The sequence below is a fragment of the Hetaerina americana genome, unplaced genomic scaffold, assembly GCF_022747635.1.
Source record: "Hetaerina americana unplaced genomic scaffold, ioHetAmer1.1.p SCAF_2, whole genome shotgun sequence".
Taxonomy (NCBI): domain Eukaryota; kingdom Metazoa; phylum Arthropoda; class Insecta; order Odonata; family Calopterygidae; genus Hetaerina; species Hetaerina americana.
The window spans coordinates 14,908,667-14,934,112 of NW_027286763.1; the positions used below are offsets into that span (position 1 = coordinate 14,908,667).

Genomic DNA, 25,446 nt, shown 5'->3' on the forward strand with positions numbered 1-25,446 from the left:
TCCATCTCTCCAGCTAGATAAATAAAAACCATTATGTAATATTCCACATGATTCACAGCTTGATTTTTATCACCCGGAATTTCATTTAAAGATATGAGGGTTTTTTGGTGAAGACTAAATATGATGGTTAAAACAGATAATAATGCAGTTAAAATAAACATTAAACCGCTTTCATAATTTGGGTGTCTCTTTGGCAATGACGTTGAAAATGCATAATTAGTACCATTGTACTACGGTAAGATAGATCCTGTAAATAAAATTAGATTATGTGTGGAACAGATGCTCTAAGATGTCATTTTTCCCCACGAACGATAAGTAATCATAATAACATTGTCCGACCACGGTAGGGTCATGTTCGTGTCAAAAATAGTCAGGTGTGTACTCACCCCCTGCCACTCACCCTAGCGGTGTCTAGCAGGGTACTAAACTGTGATGATTAAATTAATTCCGGCGTCTCCCTGCCTGTGATTGGCACGAGCGAGCGCCATCACTCCAAACAAAAAAACACTGTTTCGCTTAGGGACGACATTCTGCAATTTTCTTTTAATTCATTTGATTTCATACGGGTAGGCTAGATTTGCATAACTAAAAATATTTTTGCACGAGCTTCTGCATTATTTTCCCTAATAAGTGCCTTATGTCTATCATTGTTTCATTAGAAAGACATTGGCCGTGAAAAGGGATGTAAATTTGTTGATGGGTAATACTTCAGAGTTTTTTAAATCCGCCAATATTTTGTGACATGACTTTCGTGTAGTGTTTTTATTGTGATCCTTTATTTTCCCAAAATATAGAACTTAGGAATTTGTATATGAAATGTCATTTTCGTTCCTGACTTGATAATTAGACATGAGACGTCTTCCTAAGTGTTTTCACGATTGATGTTAACATAGAGGATTTCCCAGATATTCTACATTCCGAACAAATGGTTAATTTAACTGTTTACGAACAAATGATTATGTAATTACTGAAAGAATTTAAACCCAGCAAATCCTTTGATCCCGAAAATATACCGTCTATGGTAATAATACAATTGTCTCCTAATATCGCGCCATATTTTGAAGTAATATTTAATAAACCCCTCGTGGAATTCGAAGTGTCTGAGTTTTGGAGAATCGCCCATGTAATGTTTATATTTTAAGGTGGTTCCTGAGAGGATCCTTATAATTACATACCCTTTTTCCTTACGTCGCGTTGTTGCAAAATGCTAGAACACATCAATGTTCGGGTGCATTAACCGTTCGATAATTGGATATTTTGACTGAATAAACTTCATAAGTAACGGTCAGCACGGATCCAGGTATGTCCGCTCACGCGAGACTCAGGACTATTCGCAAATGACTTACTTCAACCGGGAGCGAGTGGTGAGTGTGTACAATTGTTTAAGATTTTAAAAAGTCATTTGACAAGGATCCCTTTGGCAAAATATATTATAAATTAAGAGTTGCAGGCTTAAATAAGATCACAATAAATTGGGTGGAAGGCTAGCTGTCAGAATGAGAACAGAAGGTGATATTTGACGGCACTGGCTCTGTTAGTGTACGAGTGGCCTCTGGTGTACCTCAGGGAAATGTAATCGGGTCCCTGCTTTTATTGACTTTTGTAAAAATTTGAACCACGAAGTTAATAGTGTACGGTAAAAGTGTTCGCGAATGACACGGTGACATACCGATAGATTTTTGGGGAAGATGATCGATTAATACTAGCAAAGGATCTCGATAGCATTTAGAAATGGTGTACAAATCGGGGATTAGAACTATATATTTAAAAAATTTCGGTAGAGTCTGTTTCTTTGAAAGATCCTTGGGTTTTGTTTTGATACTTGCTGGAGGTGATCTAAAGGGGGGGGGGGCAACATAACTTATGAAAGCGTTTTGTGTTTTAAAAAAGGAAGTTATGTTGCCGCACCCTGTATATGAGGTTGATACCGTTAAATACCGAAATGCAATTGTCACTGGCGACTAATCATGGGGTCCCCACTTACCTTACGTAAATCTACGGGCAAGCTAATATATTAGTAAAACTGGGATTCATTGGACCAATTTCTTGAAAGAACTACGCAATTTGTTTTGTTGCTGCTTCTCAACTTGTAAGTTTTTTGTTTTTGATGTGGCAACTACAATATAAGCAAATCGTGATCGATTGTTGCTGCTGGCGTATTATCCCGCCATTTTACGGCAGACACGAACTTAATTAATTCCTTAATTGGAGAATTATTAGAAGTTATCTCTCTCCGCGAAGATTTGCACCGCTTTACGCAAACTGTAGTTTTAGTCCATGAAACGCAAAAGAAATGGCTGTTAATTTTGTACGTTCCTCCATTGTTTATAGCTGCCGAGGTAGTAAAAATTCCAATCAAAGAAATGTCCACCGTGGGTTTGAGAAGCATTCGTCGGAGTTGTTAATCAAATTTTGAAGGAGCATCGCTGGGGGGACGTACGTTTCCAATCCAGACCACCAATTTTTTCTTGTCTACGTTTCAGTGAATAATGTGAAAGGGTGCTCTCGGCCCAATTAAGCAAGCATTGCGAAGTTCCCCGAAGACCTGCAGCGCGCATTCCGATCGCAAATTCCGCCCATGACGAGCATGAGTCCCTGGATGACGCACCTCCCTCCCGCCCCCATTCATAGACAATGCCTCCCACCGCTCTTCTCCAATCCCTCTCCTCCCTCCTACCACCCTCGCTCCCCAGTCTCCGAGGGAATCCCGATTCACCGCCATCCAGCATTATTTAGGGAAACTCGGCTCGAAGTGGGCGGCCTCATTGGATCTGGCCAACCGGTTGGTTCGCCCGATCTAACGGTGGTATGGGTCGTCTGGCTCCGGGCATTTCGTTACTATTGTGTTTACATCTGGTGGACTGCTTCCTCGTATTCATATATATAGGAGGCCTATTCATAATGTTCCCTAGTTACGTGATTTCAGTTGTGGATCTAATATAATGAGGCTTTAATAGTTTTATCGTGCTTTGAGTGGTATGCATAGTGTCGTAGAGCGGTGTTCATCCCTGCCCCAGCATACTTCGGCATTTTGAAATATTTTTGGCGGAAGTATTGGTACACCATGATAATTTTAACTTTGAAGGAGCCTAGTTTCATATCAGTCAGTATTCAGAACAAGACTTTTGTTCTGACAAAACATGGTAAATATTTTTAATCCAAAAGCTGTGAACGTTTCCGGCGTTGTAAATGGTCTTATTATTATTGGTGAAGTCATGAGCATACTCATCTCAGGTAGGGGTGCTCAGTGATCGCCGCCCCTTAATCTAACTGCTATATCGTGTAGCCTATCTTGGACGCAATTTACACATCCCCCGCGCTCATCTGATCAGATGGTTATGTGGAAGGTTGTTACTTAATATCTTGTGGGAGCAACCTCTTAAATGGACGCGAATTATGATAGCTATTCTGCCGTTGGACTTCAGATATCAACTGAACAAGATAAACTCTTATTTATCTTGATGGACTTCGAACGCACTTCTTCGTAACGTAATGACATTTCACTTTGCATAATTTCCACCAATGGCTACAGTTTCTCTCCAGACCCCTGCATTTACGACATGGTTTAGACGAAGACGTATAATATTCAACTGTTCCCGGCTCAACTTTGTGGAAGTTCATGTTTATTAAATGAAGAACACAAATATCTTTCCACTGTCCTTTATTCACGTACAACTAGTTTCAACGCTTAAGTGTACCTGATGATGACGCTTAAGCGTTGAAACTACTTGTACGTGAATAAAGGACAGAGGAAAGATACATTGTGTTCTTCATTTAATAAAGATATAGAAGGTTTTAAGGACGTTAAAAGAATAATTGATTAAGGTAACGAGGTTTTTTACGAGGAGGTAGTTGTCGAAGGGACCTCAAAATATAAAGAAATAAATAGTGAAAAATGTGGCATGGAGCGTAGTTTTGTGAGACTGGCACAACATTAACAAGCGGCAGTAGTATTCAACAAATCTTTGAAATTCATTTTAAATTTTAATTTTGTGAAATGATTTGACAATTCCGGGGTAAATTAATAACTGAACATTGCTTAATACATATAAGTGAGGGAGTGTTCCTATTGGTCGTCGCAAGAGAAGATGAACGTTTGATTGAACTGATTGGCTAAATGTAGAGGATATCATTCCTGTGGGAGACACGAGAGTTGTGAACTCTCGCGAAGTCATCAAGTCGAGTCCATTAATTCGATGGAAACCAGCCTTCGACGCGAAACGAATCATATCGGAATAGTTTCAATCGGGCGACTCTCAAGGGACTCTTGAAGGGAGAGAGACGGTTATTGAAAACAGGCCACCATCTCGTTATTTTCCTCGGATGGGAGGAGCAACAGGAGGGCTCTCTGAGATGGAGGGGTGAGTCGCACGTCCAGCGTGGGCGGTGCATGGATGATCGTAGCTCCGCCGGCGAAATGTTGCCACCCTCTGCGGGGAGCCTTTGGCCCCCTTCTCCCCACTGCGGTGGTGTCCTCCTCTCCCGAGGATCGCCGCGGATCAACTTCATTTCGCGTCATTTTGTTACTGCTGACCTGGGTGGCCATACATAATTTTAACTTATCCTGAAAAACTGTGGAATGTCAAATCAAGTTTACTTCGCGGTGTGGAGAATTCCTCGTAAGTTTTTCCTCTTCAGCATTTTCAAATTTTGATACCTAAAATCTAAATTTCATGGATTAATGACAGTTTTCCAGTGAAAGTGAGTGTATAATGTTAGAAAGATAGCAAACATCATAAACAGTGCGAACTTTTATTATAATTCTCTGGGGGTGTGAAAGACAATGGTGTTCTCGTAGTATATGCTGGTGTTGCAAATGGGGATTGCTTTTTGGTTATTTGGCAGTAAACAAATGAGAAATACAATGTTTCGTAACGAATGCTATCCGCATTTATTAATGTCCTGCGTTCATTGTGGTGAATTAAGATCACTCGTTTAATTGACGAAGTATGGAAATCTATTGAGTGATATTCATTCATTCATAGTAATGAATCGTGGACAAATTAATTATATAAAAGCCCCGGAATTGGTTTTCCTTTGTTGAGTAGGTTTTATTGAGTTGGTTTTGCTGGTTAATTGACGGGAGAGTTGACCGAAAAATGAACACACTTTCAATGGATGTTGACATGTGTTTTTCAAACCAATTTTCTGGAGAGACGTGACTCGAGATTTTCTCAAAATAAATGTGTTACTTCCTGCTGAGCGACGTTCCACCCGCCCGAATCGTCTCAACGGGTCTTCCACAGCGTCTCGCACGCCCAGCGCGCTTCTTTTTATTTGCGCATATTATGTGCCATTCGCTCTCTTTCTCTCTCCTCCGCATCAGCACGAGCAGAAATGGCGGCCGGCGGGCGGCCATTTACAATAATGCCAAGGTCGCCTTGCCCTCGCTCCCCCCCCCTCCATCGTTCCCCCTCCCCTCCATCGTTCCCCCTCCTCCGTTTTCTTCCCTCCCCTTCTTCGCCCCCCATTCATCCTCCCCGAGGGTCCGTAGGAATGTTTCGTCTCCACTTCTCGCTCTGCGTGTTGAATGTGACGTCGTCAAGATGGCGGAATCGCGTAGGGCGATGTTTTCCGTGTTTGGGTTTCTCCCGAAGGCGGTTTAAAGACTGTTTAACATATAATGTATGAACTCGACTTAATACTCCACGCAAAATCAAATTTTCGCTATCTTCCTAATTTAGCCAATCAGTGAGAGTTTCCTCTCCAAATTCGTCGACCAATGGGAACACTGTCTATTGCTTGGTGTTTTGTTTTGAAATTACTGTGGGAGCTTGATATAATGTTATTATTTAAAACTCGAAATGGATTTTGAAGATTTATTGAATATTTATACCTTAGGTTGCTTTTCGTTGAAAATTGTTTACTCTCGTCTGTTGTCGTTCCTCGTTGATTGTTTATGTTGTTATTGGGCGATCACATCTCTCTCGTGTTTGGGCAACCTTCGATTTCGATTCGAAAGTTAAGTTTGGGCCATTTTTCGTGAGTGGTCTAATTTCTAAGGCTCCATTCTTCGACGAACCCGTGTCCTTAAGACGAAAACCAAGTGAAACCCAGGAAATATCATATGTAACAAGCACGCTTGTAACGAGATGGAAGTTGATGCGAGCAAACAGAGGAGTGTTGGTTAGAATATCTTCATTCGATAATCAACACGGCACAGTTAGATCAATCGCAGTCGTGGAGAGTCTTCGGGCCAAACAAAACGAACACATCTTAGTGTCAAATAAATGACTAGAGGCATAACTGTTGTGCCGTGTACAGCGTTCTACTAAGTACAACCTCCCTCTCCCATCCGTCCTGGGCCAAGTGGTGATGGCGGAACAATCGTTTAGGCTCAGACATCCGTCCTGAAGCATTCTGGTAATTTGGGGATGAATCTGTTATTCATTTCAATGGAGGGGTCGGTAACCGAGTTTATGTTCCCAACATTACGCATCGGCGAATGGTGTTGGCGCGAAGTGAATTTTCAAAGCGCTGACCCGTTTTTGGATCCTCCTGGGTTTCGTGACCTGATTTAGTAGGCTGTTTAGCGCTCCCCTTCCCGAGGAGTTGACGTCGGGCCGGGTATGTCCTGAACTTGCGGGCGTCGTTGCTCGTGTGCCTCTCCGCCCTACTCCAGCACACTGCGGTCCAGTATTCCTTCAGGAGGCGAGACCAAAAGGAGTCGGCCTTGAAGCAAGCTCCTTTTTGGGCATAGTTTCGTCGTTATTCCACCTTGAAGTTATTCAGATATTTTGTTTTAATTCAATAGTATGCATTTCCTTTCATCTGGCACTCGGCATTCTTGATTGCCATATGGCCAGGTCTTTACCACCTCAACGGTGTTGCGACACTCGCCTGAGATTTGCGACGACTCTCGTGGTGAACAAGGTGCCATGGGCATTTCTCGGCGGGGATATAGACCAGGCATTTGAGTTTCATTTTCGGAAGGCGGGCTTGATTTCCGGTAATGAAATCGTCTGGCCCTACAAGTCCCGTTTGAAGGGGCTAAAAACTAGTCATTATCATGACATATTTGAAAAATGTACTCCGCACCTGGTTTCGTGCATTACCGCGATCGTCATGGGTGGAGTACACCCTTGTGTTTGACGGTCCATGGCAACTGATATCCACCACGATATATGTAATTGACATGATCTAAACCTGTTTTAAGCCTGATAGTTTGGTTATATACGCTGAGGGTAATCTAGTGTTGGCGCCTTTCCCTCAGCTACCCGACTTTTTCTGTTCTGGTCACATAACCTTAATTTTACTGCTCGAAGTCTGCATTTATCAATAGAATTACCAGGAATAAATTAACCAAAGTTTTTGTTCTGCCAGGTTAGTCACCCAACCAAATTTGGATGTATCGCTGATTATTCGTTTACGTTAAGTAGGGTGATCATTATAACTTGTGCTGTTCTACGCATAAGTGGAGGAAATGGTAAAAGAGGCATTAAGAAAAGAAAAAATGGAGATAGGAATGAAAGTCGGCTGGGAATTCATAAAATCAATTAGCTTTGCTGATGATCATGTTTTAGTGTGTCAGTCAGCCAAGGGGGTTTCAGGATTGCTGAATGCATTGATGGGTTTGTGCATTGATAGTTATGGGATGAGAGTATCATAAGTGTAGACAGAACGAAGGTTAAACGGTTTTCTAGAAAGAAAAGGGTTAAGGTAAACGTTAACATAGCAAGGCAAAAACTAGAGCAGTTGACCTACCTCGGAAGTGTTTTGGATCAAAAATGGCGAAGAAGTAGGGGCATAAGGAAAGAATTTAGTTCGGCGAAGGAGCTTGCGCAAGGATGAGGGTATTGATGACAGGGATTTTGAGTAAGGATTTTAAGAAAAGGCTCTGTAAAACTTTCATATGGAGCGTGGTTATGTATGGCGCGGAAAAATAGTCATTGAAGCAGGATGATAGCCGTAGATAGGAGCCTTTTTAAATGTGGGTGTGTAGTAGGATGGAGAGGGTGAAGTGGACAGGATAAAAACAAATGAGAAGCACCAGATAGGGTGAAGGGGGAAAGGGGATCGTTGGGAGAAATCCAAAGGAGACAGGAAATATGGTTGCATTTTAATTGACTATATCTATGAATAATTAACTCACAATGACCAAGTTCAATGCGGATATACTAACTTCTCTGAAAATGTTGGAGATCGAATAAAATAATTTTTCCGAAACAAATTTCTTTTTTCCCACTCAGATGACACTCGTAGCTTACGTCTCATTTAATGATTGAGGTCATCACCCTCTCTTCCATCGCCTACCGTCGCATTCCAATCCTCCATCACTATCAAATGTTTTCCTGCGGCGACACACTCGATTATGCGTTCTATTCGTTCGTATATTCTATCGACCTCTTCCTCCGTATGGTTGCTCGGTGGCATGTCTACCTGAATAATAACCAAGTTCGTCGGTTCTGCTTTTATCTCTACTAGTAATATTCTATCCGATTCCTGTTCTATGTTGACTACGCTTCTTCCCACCTCTTCATTTAATACTATGGCTACCCCTCGTTGGCTCTCGTCCCCGCCGCTGTATATTATTCTAAAATTATCACTCCAGTAATCCCCGCTATCTTTCCATCTCACCTCGCATAGACCTGAAATATCTATATTTACCCTTTCCATCTCTTGCTTAACATTCTCCAATTTCCCTGTCCCCATCATTATCCTAACATTCCACGTTCCTATTCTAACTACTTTGTTCTTCTTCTCCTGCGTCTTCTTTCCTGCTGCTTCCGGTTTTCCCTTGAAAGGGTTTCGTGGGGTGACGACCGCGGAAGCCTTGCCTCCCCCGCTGCCGGGCTCGACACACGGCCGATTGGGCCGAGCCCCGTGGTTGCCAGGACTCATATTCTCTGTAGTGACCATCATATTTATCTTGGGAATGATAATTGAGGTGGTTTCCCGTTGCCTTCCTCAATAGTGTTTTTAACGTGACACCATCAATGATTGGCCGCCCCACTGGGGTCAGTCGCCATTGCAGCCGCCTCACTGAGGAACAGACGCTGCGTGGACTACCTATCGTCTGGCTCCTAACCTTCGACCTATCTGGCATGGGTGACCCTACCAGGAGCAATTATTATAACTCCCGCCAAGGTTGTAGTCAGGGGAGGGATATGGATTACGCGCGTGCGTATAAATAAACTTTACATGTTAAAAATAAATCGGTACTAGATGTTGGAAAATAACTCCAGTTGAACCGATGAATCATCTTCAAAATTAAACCTTTAACCAGCGATACATCTGGGAAAATACATGTATATCGGATAAACCGGTATGTAAGTATATGCCAGTCTCGCCGTTAACTTCAATTATAACTATCATCATGCTGCGACGAAATGAATTAGGAAGTGTTTTGCCAAGCCTAGAATCGCCGGAAACATAACAAAGAGTACTTTACTCTGTGAACATATTTGGGTGAGTTCTTTCCCGTTCGAAAACCTCTTAAATAACTGCCTTACTTGTCTTACTTGTTTAATCATAGCCTCTCTTAAAACTGTTTGTCGCAGAAGCCGCAAAGGGACAGATCCAAGCCATTAAACGTCGGTGTGTAAACGAGGGGGAGATAAGCGAAGGCCACATTATCGCCGCCGCGTTGTTGGCTGGGGAGCGCAGACCACGTGATGCGGACACAAGTCTACTGACTTCCATGCGATGGGAAGCCCTCCCCATCTCCGCCACTCTCGCTTCACAATCAAATTAAATATTTGTGAAACGCAATGTAATTTTGAGTTCAGCATGTGCGTATGATTGGTTCCGTACACGTCGAGCGTAAAGAACTTGAGCGCATAGAGCTAGGTGATCGATGCCCAATCATTTCTTTGGTAAATTGTGGAGTTAGAGGAACAGGATAATAGTTATCCAATTACGTGTGATACTCTGGCGCGAAGAGTTGCCAATAATAAAAATGCCCTTCCAAACAATTTTTGAAAGTTTTTCTGGGAACATGAACAAATGGCAGTAATATGTAAGTCTTCTTAGTAAATCTTCAAAATCCATTTCGAGTATGGAGAGCCTGCGATTATTTCTCATTTCCGTCGCGGGTTCAAAACAAAACCTCAAGCAAGAGACGGAGGTAGGGGTGCTACTGGCCGACATTGGAGATGAGAAACTCTGATTGGCTCTGCGTGGAAGATGTGCTCTTTGCAAAACTTTTAGCTTTCGTCAATTCTTGAGTTATGAAATTCTTGCACGTTACATGGTTTGTATAAAAAACATCGATACAAGTTTCGGAAAAACAGATTTATTTCAGAGATCGCTACAATGACTCAAAATTTTTCCAAGTACATGTCTTTAGCATCGACACACTTTTGCCAGCGGCTTTTCCACGACTCGACGGCTCCCTGGTTGCCGGATTCCGGAAGGTGCCCAAGGGTACGCGTGTAAGTTTCTTTGACGGGACTTGGGGTCCCATGGTGTTGTCATTTGAGGGAGGATTTCACTTTTGGGAATAGAAAATAGTCTGCTGGTGTCAAGTCGGGACCGAAAGACCGCAAAAGGTGAATCGTCGCGATGCCGTTGCAGAAGGTCGTCGCAAGCAGACACTCGACTCTGCTCTTGGTCGTCCGTCAAGACCTTCGGGACCAGTTTAGGTCTTTTGCAACACCATATTTTCAGTGATAATGGTGTGCACTGCCATCCTACGAATGTCAATACGATCTGCGATCATGCGAACAACCGACTCGTCGGTCTGAATTCAGGACTTCACGCACACGTCAGGAAAAAATCGTTGCCGATACTTTTAATGCAAACCTTGAATGTGAAGTAGTCTGAAAAGGCTTCGCGAGATGCGGCCTGGTGCAGAGGTTTTCCCGCGCCGCGACTCGGTGTCGTCACCGTCCATTTGCAGGTTCCCTTTCAGTATATTTTCGCCGTTGCTAACCCTTGGCCTCCCACAGCCCCAGCGGGGGTCCCACGTCGGCGCTCCCGCCTTCAAGAGTCGACATCCCCGCTTACTCCACTGGGTACCGTCTCTAGGAATGAACGCCTGAAACTGAATGAACGATACTGAGCACTAATATACCCACCTGTGAAGACCGTAGATATAATAATTCAATATTGATTAATATTCCCGAAAGAATGCCCTATGAAATCAGATAACATTATAAAGGACACCCGACATTTTGTATACCACTTTCTTCCCTCCATACCCGCCGAAGATTAGATATATTCGTAGGAGATCGTGCTCTTTTGGACTCATGGCGACGAAGATGGAAATTAACGAAAAATATTACGAAATTGCGCTACCAAATAATGTGAAATGAGAAAGAACGAGTGCCGCGTACCATGCTTTCAATCACACACGAGCAGGGTGGAATCTGTGGCCAAATGATTGAAGTGACTGTGTTTTATTTATTTTTCATTTCGTATTATTTCTTATGTAGTTACTCTAACAATGTCGTCAAAACCTAGATTCTTCACCACTTCGTGCGTATAAAGAGCACCGCCCTGAGATTTTTCTTGGACCTTCCTTTTATTTTAACGGCACTACTTAGGTACGTGCTCTGACTTTTGAGAGACCGAGTGGTTTACTCCTTCATGAAGGTTAATCAGTTTTTGTTTGAAATCCCGTACACCAATTGAGGTCTAGCCGCTGCAGCTTAGCACCCCCTCAAGGCATTATCTGTCATGCAAGAGCTTTCAAGGATGGAGCTAAATAGCATTTCAGAAGAAGCGTTCTCCGGATGTTGCTAGAAGTGGAAACGGGGTGGCGGTTAAACTGTATAGCTTAGCAAGTGGAACACCTTGAAGGGGAAATCACCCGTAAACATTTTCAATAAATTTACAATGAATAATCCCTGGAACTCTTTGATCTTAAATTAAATTGGATCGTCTATTAAACCTCCTATCAATAATTTTATTCATAAATTGAGTAGTCTATAATCACGTCTTCGACGAAATGCATGGAACAGATCTTTCAACCCCGGGTTAGTAAAGGCTGGTAATTTTTACTTGGCGTTTGATTGTAGTTTGAATGACTTTTATATATTCCTAGATGCACTGAAAGAAGCATCAGACTGTGAATGTCGAGTATTTGACAGCATGCTCTGTTACTTCCCTCTGCAACCCCTGCGGATATTAATTTATCTTCTCTGCTTTGATCTAAAAGGGGTATTAGTGATTTTGAAGTTGGTATTTTAGTGTGTGTTGTCCTCAAAAATGTATCTATCTTCAGTTTAGGCCGAAACATAAGTACAGTGCTTGATGTAATTGAGAACAAGTGCTCCTCCCAACGGTCCCCGAGGGAATCCGAGACAGCTCCCTTCAGGGTTGCGTCAAAATAGCTACTGATGTCGAACGGACTAATTATTGATATTTGTCCCGAGAAAGTCATAGGGCTGAAACAGAATCCAGCGGATATCATGTATAAAGTTCAATCTAACAAGTTAGGTTTCACGTCATGGGAACTTAAAATTGTTTACAATTAAATCTTGCATTATTGTCCTGAATAAATTTAGTATGAAAAAAATATATCAACATTTATTTCACGCGAATAGCTTTATCATTCCCGGACAGTTATAATCTCTGCCTTCAATTAAAGTGTCTTGCTCTTACAGTGAAGACTTATAATGTACAGTTTCGTAAATAAAATTCCTATTGTCATGGCTAAAGTTTTGTAATAAATTAGAAAAATGCATCTAGGTCGGCGTAAATTGGGTCTAAAATGTGGTCCATGAGGAAAAAATTTGTTTTCAAAATTTATTCTGCGAAAGAGTAACTGAGTGAAATCCAAAACTTGTGTTCTCCGCATCGCTTTGGTCGCCGCTGTCATTTCCCTATTTTTTCTTGATCCACTTTGCGGGTGGATGGCGACATTGCTTTCACCTTCACCCACGGATTGACTCCCTTCACACGTTGATCTTATTTGCTTCTAAAAGTTTTAAGAATTCTTCCGTCTCATGATTATTGGTGCTTGCGTCAACGGGCACTGTCGACCTTGTTTTGTCGACCAACGGCTCAGCTTGGTGTCATCGATTTCCAAAGGAATGAGGGCTTTTTCCTACTGGTGAAATGCCTGGCCCAATTGTTTGGGGAAGAATTAATTTATTTTAGGCGGCTCGTAATTACATTCACATTCTATTTGAAACGGTCGCGAATAGATAGTTCCTTTGTGTGTGTGCGCGTGCATACTATATACACTTAGAATGTGTTAATTTGTGGGTACCTACGCATGTTTATAGAATGCGTGTTTGTGTGTGTATATAAACACACAGATATATGTAGAATGTATTTATGTATGTGTGCATTTGTACACACGTATATAATGTAGGTACGAATGGGTGTATATATGTATATATACACCCATTGTAGGTGTAAACAATGTAGGTAGGTTTGTGTGTGTTTACATATGCTTATATATATATATATACATATATATACATATATATACACACACACACACACACACATATATATATATATATATATATATATATATATATATATATATATATATATATATATATATATATATATATATACAGGGTCGCACCCAAAAGTGGTAGGGCTGATTTTTTTACAAGAATTTTATTGACGATATACTTTCGCCGACTTAATAATCTTCAAAGTATGCTCCTTGAGCTGCTACACACTTAGTATAACGTTGCTCCCTTTCCCCGTACGCCCGCTGGAAATTTTCTTTGGGGATGCCGTTGATGACCCTCGTCGAAGCCTCTTGAACGGCCTTTATCGATGCAACAATCTCGGAGTGTAAAAATCATTCGCCTTGACTGGGATTCGAACCCAGATCCCTCAATATCCGGTCGAGTGCTTTAGCCACTTAAGCTACCGAGGCGTCCTCTTAAACTCTGAAATTTTGGGGCTTTTAAAGGAACTAGATGTTGTGACGAAATACCGTACATACAATGTCACATGCATTCGTAGTCGTGCGCGAGGCGCCACTGTCCACGAGGTTAAAGCCAACTTTAAACACTTATGGTGTTAATACTTTGACAGATTCCAAAGAAACTGTGGGAGATGCCGCACTTTATCGAGTCAAAATGTCATCCCTTCAGCTGTCTTTTCATCAGGGGGAAGAAGAAGAAGTCCAGTGGTGCCAGATCGGGAGAATAGGGCGGGTGCGGCAACGTGGCAACGCCGTATTTGGCCAGGAGCTGTCTGACGACGAGCGCGCCATGGCAGAATTTTCGACACCATCTTGGCGCACACCTAGCGCATGGCCAAATCCCGTGAAATAATGCGTTGGACGTTGGATGCAGACAGACCCAACTGGTCTGCAATTTCTTCATCGGTTAAGCGTCGCTCTGTGTTCAGTAGTGCCCTCACTCTGTCCACATTCGTGTCGGTTCTTGCCGTCGACGGCCGTCCGGAGCGATTGTCATCTTCAACGAGCTCCCTACCCTCTTTAAACAACTTGTGCCACTCAAATACTGTGGAACGGCTTAAGGTCGTGTCCCCATAAGCCTGCTTGATCATATCGAGGGTCTCAGTTGCCGTCTTCCCGAGTTTCGCACAAAACTTCTTCGCAAAAAGCACAGAATAACGTTGCTCTAAATTCAGATTCATTCATTTCGACACGGACAAAAAACGGTGTCCTCACTCAACGACTGCCCGCAGGCGACTGAGGTTGGTGTCGGTCTGTTGCTAAGAGCCCCCTCCACCTTACCCAGCCAGGCAGACCCCCCTCCACCACTCCGTTCGCGCCAGAGAAAATTAGTCCTACCACTTTTGGGTGCGACCCTATATATATATATATATATATATATATATATATATATATATATATATATATATATATATATATATATAAAAACCATAAACACAGTAATCTACCCGAAGGTCTGTCCCAAAAGTAGTAGGACTGAGTAGACTAAAAAAATGTATGACAGATTTGATACATTCACTCAAAAGTCTTCGAAGTATCACCCTTGTGCGTCCACACACCGCTGCCGGCGGGTTTTCCACGCCTCGTACTCCATCTGGAAGGTGGCGTCCGGAATGCGGCTGATGTCCTTTGGCACGGCCTGTTGTAACGCTTCCGCCGATCTGTAGTGGGGACGTCCTTTTAGCCCAAATTTGAGGCGGGGGAAGAGGAAGAAGTCTGGTGGGGCACTATCTAAAAAATTTGGATCCTCACTCACATGGTCGAGAAGCTCTTGGCAGATCCGCGTGCAAGTTTCCTTTTGTTCGTCCGAGAGCACTCGCGACACCAACTTCGCTCATGTCTTTTTTATGCCCATATTTCGTTCACAAGTCGATGCACATAACTTTTATGGATGCCAAGTTCATCATAAACCATGCGAACACTTAAACTGCGATCCCTGTCCAACAAAACCTTTACTCTCACATGATTTTCGTCACTTTTTTGAGGTCGAAGGGTGTCCTGAGCGTTCGGAGACTTCAACATCTTCTCTACACTCCCGAAACAACTTGTGCTACTGAAAAACATCCTATATACCCTTGGCGTTATCACCATTGGCTGACTTGAGCATGTCATGAGTATCTTTCCCGGTTTTTCCCTGTATCACGCAAAATTTGATGGTGTAGCGATGTTTCAATAACCGGTTCATGACGGATCGAAACGGGGCCACGTCATTGAGGTTTCGCAAACGAACGATCCGCACTCCACAAAGGCTTAGAGCCAACTGCGGCCTCCAACCTTTCCTGAGACTCCCCTCCCTCGAACCAAGCCAGAGAAACCGCCGCCCATCCGTCCATCTATCCGGGAAAAATAAGTCATACTACTTTTGGGATAGGCCTTGTATCTATCTGCACTGGAGTCTATTCCCCTCTATCGTATCTTCGTAATACTATATGCTATTGTTAAACTCGTGTGTTCTGAATCTTGCAAGAAGTCTTGAGTCTCGCCTATATCTCCTCGCATATTTAACGCTCCCAACTTAAGCTATCTAAAAGACAGGTCACACTCGTTCTTGTCGGAAAAAATTTTGATGAATATAGCGCATTTTCTCTTAACTTTATCTAATTCTTGTATCCACGATTTCTACCTACCTAGGATCCCAAGTACTCGAGGCGTATTCCAATTGTAGCCTAACTAAAGCGAAATAACACAATTCATTAACTCTCTCATCACATTTCACCACCACCCAATTAATGACGCCCGAGTGTCTTAAGGTATATTCCCCTTCAAAACTTCCGGCATAATTGAATTTTTCTACCTGCCTCGGTTTATTCACTCAAACTTAAATATTTAATTTAGCATTATTATTCCCCGAGGGTCTCGTCAAGGGATGCATTTTTATTTGAAGGTATTGTAGGTTTGGATGGGCACTCTACCAAATACTGCCCTTTTCTCTCCAAACCAAAATAAAACCCAACATTCTACTCCTCAGGGAAGTCCCTCTTTATCTGCCCCTACTTCCTTACTCCCTTCATTCCGTCCGACATCCTTATCCTATGCCTGCCTATGCCCCTTCCTTGTTTGCCTAACATTCTTCCTTCTGTGACCGTCTTAAACATCCCATTGCCAATCAATATGGCCTGCATCCATCTTTCCTGCCTTCTTAGGATTTCTCCCAGCACTGCCTTCTCCTCGCCCACCATACCTTGCACTTCCTTATTTGTTTTCCTTTCGGTCCATTTCACTTTCTCCATCCTTCTCCATCTCCACTTTAAATAAAATTCCAATCATCGCCAATCATCCTGGTTCAATTTTTTCAAACCACGTACGCCTCTACGCTCCAATCTAAGTTTTAACGAGGAAGGAATCCAATGGAATAGAACCAACGAGGAAAAGGGGAAAATAGACGGAGGCTGTCAGCACCAATCTTCGGGTTGAAATACATATTGAACAATGGTTTCCTATTTTCCCAGAAGACATTTGTGTTAATATTTTTTTTAATTCATGCATTTATTTGTATTTTATTCATTTTTGACTTGCAATATTACTTTTCATTTCCTTCTACCCTTCCAATGCAATTGTTTGTGTACAATACAAACTTGATTGGGCAGCTCTAGGTACATTGGGTTTTAAGTGGTAGGTATCTTTTATTGCATTCGGTTATTCCTTTCTTTACCCGGAGGTTAATTCTATATCAGAGTACAGTAGGATTACAGCGTCAATTACAGCGTCTTAAGCCTAAAACAATACAAGGATAAATGGAGAAGATAGTTTTTCAGCACGTTTCTTCAAGGATTATGATCGCTCAGTCGTGCACCTCGATGGAGTGCTGCTTGATATATCGATAGGCGCTCTGCACTCTCTTGGCGAGGCACTTGCTGTCTGCGGCACCGCTCTCCTCTCCGCGCCCCCCTCCGCCGCCCACACTCCCCGGCCGCAGCGACGGGAAGATGACCTGCAGCTTGGACTTGGCCGAGGGCGTCCGCCTCACCCGCGACTTCTCCAGGTCGTCCAGGGGCTGCGACGATCCGATCATGGCGAAAAGGGCTCGCTCCCCTCAGCTCCTCGCCTTATCCCTCCGGGGGCGGCCGTCGGGCGTCACTCTCTTGCCTGCCCACCCGCACTGCATCCGTGGGGGGAGCTTCCTCCCCCCGTCGTCTTTCCCTCGCGACACCGCTGCTCCTCCTCAAGGCAAGAGTGTGGGCTCTCCCGGTCCCCCGGCGGGTTTTTATACTGTCAATCGTCGAGCACCACTCCCCCCTCCCTCCTCTTGCCTGCCATCGCCCGGCCGCAGTGGCGTCGGGGGACTTACGAGCCTCGGGAGGTGGTTTCTTCCACCACCTTCTTCTTGGGGGTGTGTCACGCGGTGGAATTCACTTTGGGGATGGACGCGTCGTGGGGGGGAATGGAAGAAGCGAAGATTCCGATACTTCCCGCGTCCTTCGCGGGAAGGCCTCCAGCCCGCTGTGCCTTTTATTAATTTTCTCCCCATCTCTTTCGTGGTCTTCCGGTTAACCTCTTTAATTTCAACGTTCAATGCTTGTCCTGTGTTCATAACCTTATGTAGTTGTAAGTGGTTTCTTGGAAATAGTATAATTTTCTGTTATCGTTCTCTTGATAACCTGTGAATTTAGGGGAGAAGACCATGAGTTGCATGTCCATGTGATAGTAGTATTTCCACCTCTTACTTTTCAATTCTGTATGACCTGTCTTGCTATGGTGGAGGCCTGTCGCATACATTTTTATTTACTTTTTTCGCATGATGAATAACTAATTTATTTGGTGAATTAATCCTTGTTTTGAATTTAGTATCTAGAAAACCTACTTCCTCCAGCATTTATACAAATTTGAGCGTTATTTGATAGGTTTTAAAAAATATTTGTCCCTTTCCCCTTCCTCTCTCATGTCCTCCCTTATCACTTACCCTTCCCACCTGGTGCTTGCACCCCCTGCCACATATTTTTTGGTGGATCACCGGGTATTTATTACGATGTCGAATAATTTGTTATTGTAATTTGACGGTTAATGGGTTCGCTTTCCCTAAAAACCTGTTTTGGCTTAATGTGTACATATTTCAAGGTTATAATGTTTTGCTAATCTATATAGGTCGTGAGCTGTTGTGTGTAAAGACGTTTTGTTGCAGTATGGCAAGACTGTTGTTATCACACATTTACGGTTATTTTAATAGTGTGTATACATGTGTAACTGCACTATGCATTAACTTTCGTATTCCGTCTATGTCGAACAGAATTTCACGGCAAATACCGAAGTAACAAGTTACTTTCAATGGATAGAAATATGGAATAATGTAAATAGTATGAATGCGTTAAATTGAGGAAGAAGTGTATTTATTACTCCGAAAAGATGTTTTTCCCAAAGTCGAGATGTGGCTAAGTTTATCAATTCAGTCCATTTTCTCCAAGTTATTTTTGACTCCGTATCATGTTAAATTGTACAAGAATTGCTCGCTTTGCACGAGGGTGTATTCGTATTATAGGATTTCGCCATTTCCTCTTCTATTATTATTCTGAATACTTTGACCTATTTTCTCATTTTAAATGAAAGTTTCTAGCAGCAGTTTCCTTCGCCTCGTGTCGAACAAAACTCGTGTTCTCCTCGTGTCCACTCGTTTCTGTCCGAAGGGACTCAGCACGTGAACATGCGCTTTGGCGGATACTGTTCTCGTCGAATGAAGTGAAGAAATAAAATCTTAAGAGATCCACTGGTTTTCATTCAAAACGATGTATTTTCTCGAACAGTTGACTTGATGACGTCGACTGTTTGACGAAATCGGCCGTTACAAAAAAACTCAGTGGAACTTACAAAGTTTTGTTTTATTCATTTCCATAAAGTTGGACCGGATACCATCGGATTCGCCATTCTTGATGATTTCAAATACATTCTTTATATTTCTTGCCCTAGCTGGTACATCTTCCTGGTAAACGTCATCCTAGCTCAAGTGTGCGCCACATCTAAATTAATGGTGTCATTTCTTAGCATTGTCGATGTTGGAAGCGTGCAGCTTTTAAATGGCAAATTTCTCGCAGCTATAAAATACTTCAGTCGTTGTTGTTTTTTATCGGTTCACTTTTTTTTATTTTTGACTCCATAGTATAATTATACATAAAGTCAGTTTATTATAATTTGTGTCAAAATCCAATTGACCAGTCTTTACTGTCAAATTTCACAAAATGGAAAGCAATCGCCTGGAAAAGGAGAATATGACCCGGAAAATTATTGAATTATTATTGGTTATTTCCGTGTGTATGGTGGCAGAAACAGCGATTAGCCAATGTGCGATTGAAAGTATGAATTGTTAATGCGGGACCATGGATGTAAAATGTGAGCGAATGTGTGGAGGGAGGTGGTAGCAACGGAGGTAGTAGCATTCAGTCTGTTGTTCCTCAAGTCTTTTCAACTCAAAGAGTAATTTAATAAACTAGTTAAGCCACCTTTCGTTTTTATTGATAAATGCCTTCCATAAATTCCCGTTTATTCCCAGTGGCCGAGCAATTCGCCAAAATATTTGCTGTCTTTCAAAGGTAGCGAATTATTTGAAAGTGAACACGGCCAAATAGTTGCAGCAAATTCCTTTCCTCGTGTCTTAAATGGTTTGTTTGGTAGGGGAGGTTGGACTGGTGCGGTGGCCAATGTAAGGCTTCCCTCATCTACTGATCGGGTTTGAATCCCGGAGATTGCCAATTTTTTTAAAATTTGGTAATCCGATCCCTTACCTGGTTGCCTCGTCATGAAAGCGTTTGGGGTAATAATAATAATAAGGAAAGGTGGTGAAGGAGTTTCCTCAATCACAACTTTCCTTTTTTTTATTGCGGAAGCAAATACAAAAAAAATAGCATACAGAAAAATAGCATGATATGTTGAGGGGGTTCCTGCTCTCGCTTAATCCCCCTTTTGTGTTCTGATATAATTAACATCAATTACACAATATGAGAAAAAGAAATATCAAACAAGATGACACAGCATTAAATTACAGAAGTAATGTACAACCCAAATTTAGTACAATTAGAGATAATAATTATTACAAGAAATAAATATATTATTCTATGATAACACTTCAGTTTACAGAGTCATACAAGAATTTTTTTCCTTTGATCGTACACGAGGGAAAATAGTACACGTTAACTTAAAATAGCAATTACATACAATTTTATTTACACAATAATCGAGCAATACAATTACTAGTTTTATCAAGCTTTTAATTTACCAACTTCAAATGTCACTACAATTATCAAATTTCATTGCACCATTTTAAATAATTGGTCGTTGTTATGCTTAAGGCAAAATAGCACAATCTCACGCATCTTGGTTTTCTTACAAGTCATACTGTGCCAAATTTCATGTCTGGGTTTTTCATACTGTAGGCACTCCTCTATTCTATGCTTAGCGGTGTCTTCTGTTAGGCAGGTACTACAGAGATTAGTCCTTGATTTTCCTATTCTATTGAGGTAGTGTCCAAAATTTCCATGCCCTGATAGGAGTTGCGTCGCTTTCTTAGTTAGCTTGAATTTTATATTTAGCCTTTCAATGACGTCTGGGAATATTTCTTTAGTGTGAATACCCTTATCGGAATTCAGCCAGTCTTTATTCCACTGATGAATTGTTTGTTCCCTGAGTATTTCTTTTAATTGTTTTTTGCTTAGGGCGTGATTGTGTTCGATTTCGGAGTTGAAGTATTTTGTGCCTTGGCCCGATTTGACGTCGATTATGCTGATTCTCTCCATAACCTCGTATTTTAGAGGTGGTTGTCCGGTAATTAAACATAGTGCGTCCGTGCTGATTGTCGAGTAACCTTTGCTAATTGCTAAGAGGCAGGGTCTTTGTGCTTCTCTAAGTTTTCTTTCGATTCTGCTGTAGTTAACCTTATGACCCCAAATGGAGCAGCCGTAGGTAACAATGGGTATTGCTACAGCTTTGTATATCAATTGAAGGGAGTCCGTTCCAAAATTAGTTTTGCAATACCTTGTAACACTAGATATTCGTCGGAAAATTCGTCAAATCGTGTGATTCCTTGTTGCCATTGGCTGAGAGTGAGCTAATGCCGACGCCAGGTTTCCTTCCCGTCATTTTCCACTACCTGAAAATTATCAAAACCAACTTTCTCGTTTACCCCTGGGAATGCATCGTCCCTGCGGTCCTCTCTCAGAGCTAAAGAGTCAATTTATGATTACTTATAGCCTGCTCGCTCAAAGAATTCTGCTGACAATGAATCCGTTGAGATCGTCTTGTCTTGTCTACATTTCATAAGATCCTGAGCATAGTGTTATTTTTATATTATGCGTACGACTATTTTTAGAAGATACCAACTTTAATTGTTTCCTTCAGGACTTATTGTTCGTTATAGTATGTTTTTAATTAACAGTGGGATTACGAAATATGTGTTTCACGTGCGAATGTGTGTTACGTGCAATTCCTACAGGAATGCTTTTTTTTATTTCGGGAACATCAAGGAAACGTTTTCATGATATGAATTGGCGATGTGTGCATCTGAACTTTTGGAAAAATTGTATTAAAATAAGTATTTTTGTGTGTAGCATATGTATACATATTGCTGAGAGATTGGAAATTTTGTTCACTCATCTAACGGAGCATACGTAATTTGATGAACTGGATTATACTCGTGTGGTTTCTTTAACAAAAAGATGGGGCTCTTCAAACGCGGAAACATGTTTAGGGTTATCGAATTACCCTGATTATGGGGCAGTTGTGAGGCAAAACAACTTTTTTTTACCCTAGTGGAAAAAATGAACATTTCTCAATAGTGATACTGACCCTCCGCCTCTTGACGTCTTCGTTGAGGTTTTGAGTCCATGCGGTACGGTGTCACGAGAGAGAACAAGGCGCCGATGGCTTATTATAGTAAGTAGCCAAGGAGTTTGGGAGGTACCGTACGTACTTATGGCCTACCTCACTCATGTTCGTAATCATTGCTTAAATTTATCAGTTTTTGTCATGATTGAAATTTATTTATTATTTTTAAATATTTAGAATGCGCATCGCATTAATTTCAAGTTTATAGCTTATACAGAAGTTTCTGTGTAAATTGTTTCTTTTATGATTTGGGAGATGTTGCCCCAACCTGGGGCTGTATGTGGGGCTACTTGGACTTTCCGCAGGACTTGGTTACAGACCGGCAGGATATTTAACGGTCGTGATGTGCGTGGTTATTGATGGGTCAGTGTTACGCCAAGGAGTATGTAAGATCATCTCATTACACTGATTGAAATCTAAGAAGTTTTATGCGAGCCTAATTCTGAAAAATAGTGCAAATATAATATGATGATAAAATAATAATGATTTGGTTTTTTCTGAAGGGATGTCATAATTTTGCATTCAATACAAATGCCTAGAACAGCCACATTGAGGTACTTATCAATCCAAACTTATCGCCTTTCATTTTCGGTCGCCGTCTGAGCATTTTATATGAGTACAGGTATATCGAAGATACTCGTGTACGATACGATTAAATATTACTGCTGCCCGTTTTGAATTGTTCGCAAAACTCACTCCTTACGCTAAAGCTCAGTTCCACAGCGATTTATCGAAAGAAAAAAATCAGGTTGGAACGTAGAGAAAACGATTGGTTCTCTGAATGGTTGCCTTGCCTGTTTATTTAATTGCTCCAACGTTCTCACGCCAAGTTACCTGTATGGCCCGAAACGAGACCTTTCTTTCTTCGCTTAAAGAAATACTACTGGTGAAGACCCACAAGGTTCTTTTCTCCTAAGGTAATGGCTCGGATCTAACTGGCTTTTACCTGAGGTGGAAGGGTGAGCGAGGAGTGAATCACGAGTGGGGAAGTGGGGGGGGGGGGACTAGCCAAAGGTAAACAGACTCGGCTTTAGAGCGACCCCCTCCCGAGGAGGAGGGGCGCCACAGTGCTACCCACGGCCTTGGCACTTGTGATAGGAATTTTTTGTGGGCAGGTTTGTTCATTTCGTTCTGCAATGAGTCTTGTAATCGAAGTCTTATAGGGCGAATCGCGACTTTCTCTCCGCCAATTGATATTGCTGAGGCACGAGTTGCCCGGTTTTCGTATTTTTGCGTGCAAAAAATATTCACATTCTTGCAAGTGCTTCTCTCCAACGTGCTCATTTCCATCCAAAATACGAGGGTAGTTTGAAAAGTTCTCGGGATCGCCAATAGATGTCAGCGCTAGCGCAACGGGTTTCCCGCGTGGTTATAGGTAATCATTTATGAGTAAACAAGTAACGCGTGAGTGCTCTGGGGAGATATCTGTGGTGCGGACGCCTGTCTGTTGATGTTCCCGTGTAGTGATTTTTGAAGATGTAAAGCATTGAGATCTGAGCAGTGATTAAATATATTCAAGGTTACGAAGTTATCCTTTCTTCCATATTTATTATTTTTAAAATATTTTTAGTACCCAGCAAGCCACCGCTAGCGTGTGAGGCAGGGGGTGAATACAAAACAGACTAATTTTGACCAAATATTTTTAACCGTACTGCAGTCGGACAACGTTATTCTGATCCCTTATCGTTCGTGGAAGAGGTGACATCTTAAATCTGTACACTTTCTAATTTTGAATATCCTGAGACGAATGGATATTGCTTGGTGAAATTATGAATTTTTAAACTATGTTATAATAATACGTAAACCGTACTATTCCTCTCCCTTTCTTTTAGCATCAAGCTTCTTTTTTTATCTGGAAGTAATCGTCAAGGATAGAGTAACTGAGGTAATTAGGGGAAAACATTTAGTTTCAAATTTCAATCGAGCAACGAAAAATGTTTTAAGCGTAGTTGCCTTGACCATCCTCTCTCTTTACCTCACTTTGTATTATTCATTTTTTCTTGTTATCTTCTCTTCGATAGGGCCATCTAGGGCCCACTTGGGACCTCCTGCTTCTTTTCTCTCTTCCGCCTTGGAATCCCTCCAATTTCAACTCTTTTATCTCTTAAAAAGTCTTTCACTCTCCCACATCCTTTTGTTTTATTATTCTGTATTTGACCAATGTTTACTGTGAGCATTTCTGGAGCATTTTCAATTTTGTAATATATTTTCCCCTGTCGAATATCTGAAACTTGTTTTCCTGCCTATCTCCTCGAAGAAGTCAGTATGGGTAAGCGGCGTTTTTCGTATTTTCAGAAAGTTTAGAAAAATCATACTCGTTCGCTTGGAATCTTATTTCGTTACATTTTTGTTTTCTTTCCGTTATTATTGGTAATATGTCGTTTTCTTTTAATTTTTAATGTAAATTTTCACCATTTTTACAACGTACAGTTGGAAAGGATTGGTGATGTATTGTATGGATGTGTATTGGTGATATACCATACCGTGAGTGCGATATTCTTTTTAAAATATTTAAGGTATATCACCCATGAATTTTGCTTTTGAGATGGTGTGTGTAATAATGCAACAGAGTAGATTTGCTAATTAAACTTGCGTAAAGCCGAATTCTCGGATTATTTTAACCAAGGATACCCTATCAACAGAGTGGAATGCTTTTGTAGTATCTTCAAATGTTACATCTACGCATGTTTTTAGAGTTCAGTTGCCATTGACGGGTTATTAACTTTCTGAGCTAGATCTGCCCGTTTCAAATTAATCTCGGTATCGCCTAAATGGCTATTTGTGAAGTGTTTTTTTCCTCTTTGTTCAATAAAATCTTATTATGCATTTTATTGTGTATATTTTCAAATTTAGAAGTATTTAATTCAGTTAATAAACGACTTCGAAAATTTGCTAAATTATCTAGTTGGAATATGAAGCTGGATATGTAATGACGACACACATTCGGTATTACGTCGCAAGGCCGCTCCTCCCGCCTCCACTTCCAAATCTTTTATCCGCCCTCGTCGTTTCTAGGGTTGATTTGATGAGTGATTATAGGGATCGCCTAATAATGCCCAGCTCTAATGGCCCCGTTCGGCTAATCAGCGTTTGAAGGTCATGCATCAGAATGTAGGACCCAGTTACTAACTCTGCCGCCTTTGTTTCCCAAGAAAGGATAGAGAACAGTTTCTCAATGTTCCAAGTCTAATTTGCGCAATCATTTTGTAGCATTGGTGAACGGGCCACTCGGACCCGGAAAGTCTCACAGATTGGATGAAGTTGGAGTGGTGTCCAGAGGCGTTATCTGGAATCGAACCCGGGCC

At 41.7% G+C, this 25,446-nt stretch overlaps 1 protein-coding gene across 1 annotated transcript in view; it reads left to right on the plus strand.

The window, feature by feature from the left end:
- Positions 1–25,446, plus strand: part of Akt (Akt kinase) — a 132,206-nt gene that overhangs the window by 56,948 nt on the left and 49,812 nt on the right. The window lies entirely within an intron of this gene.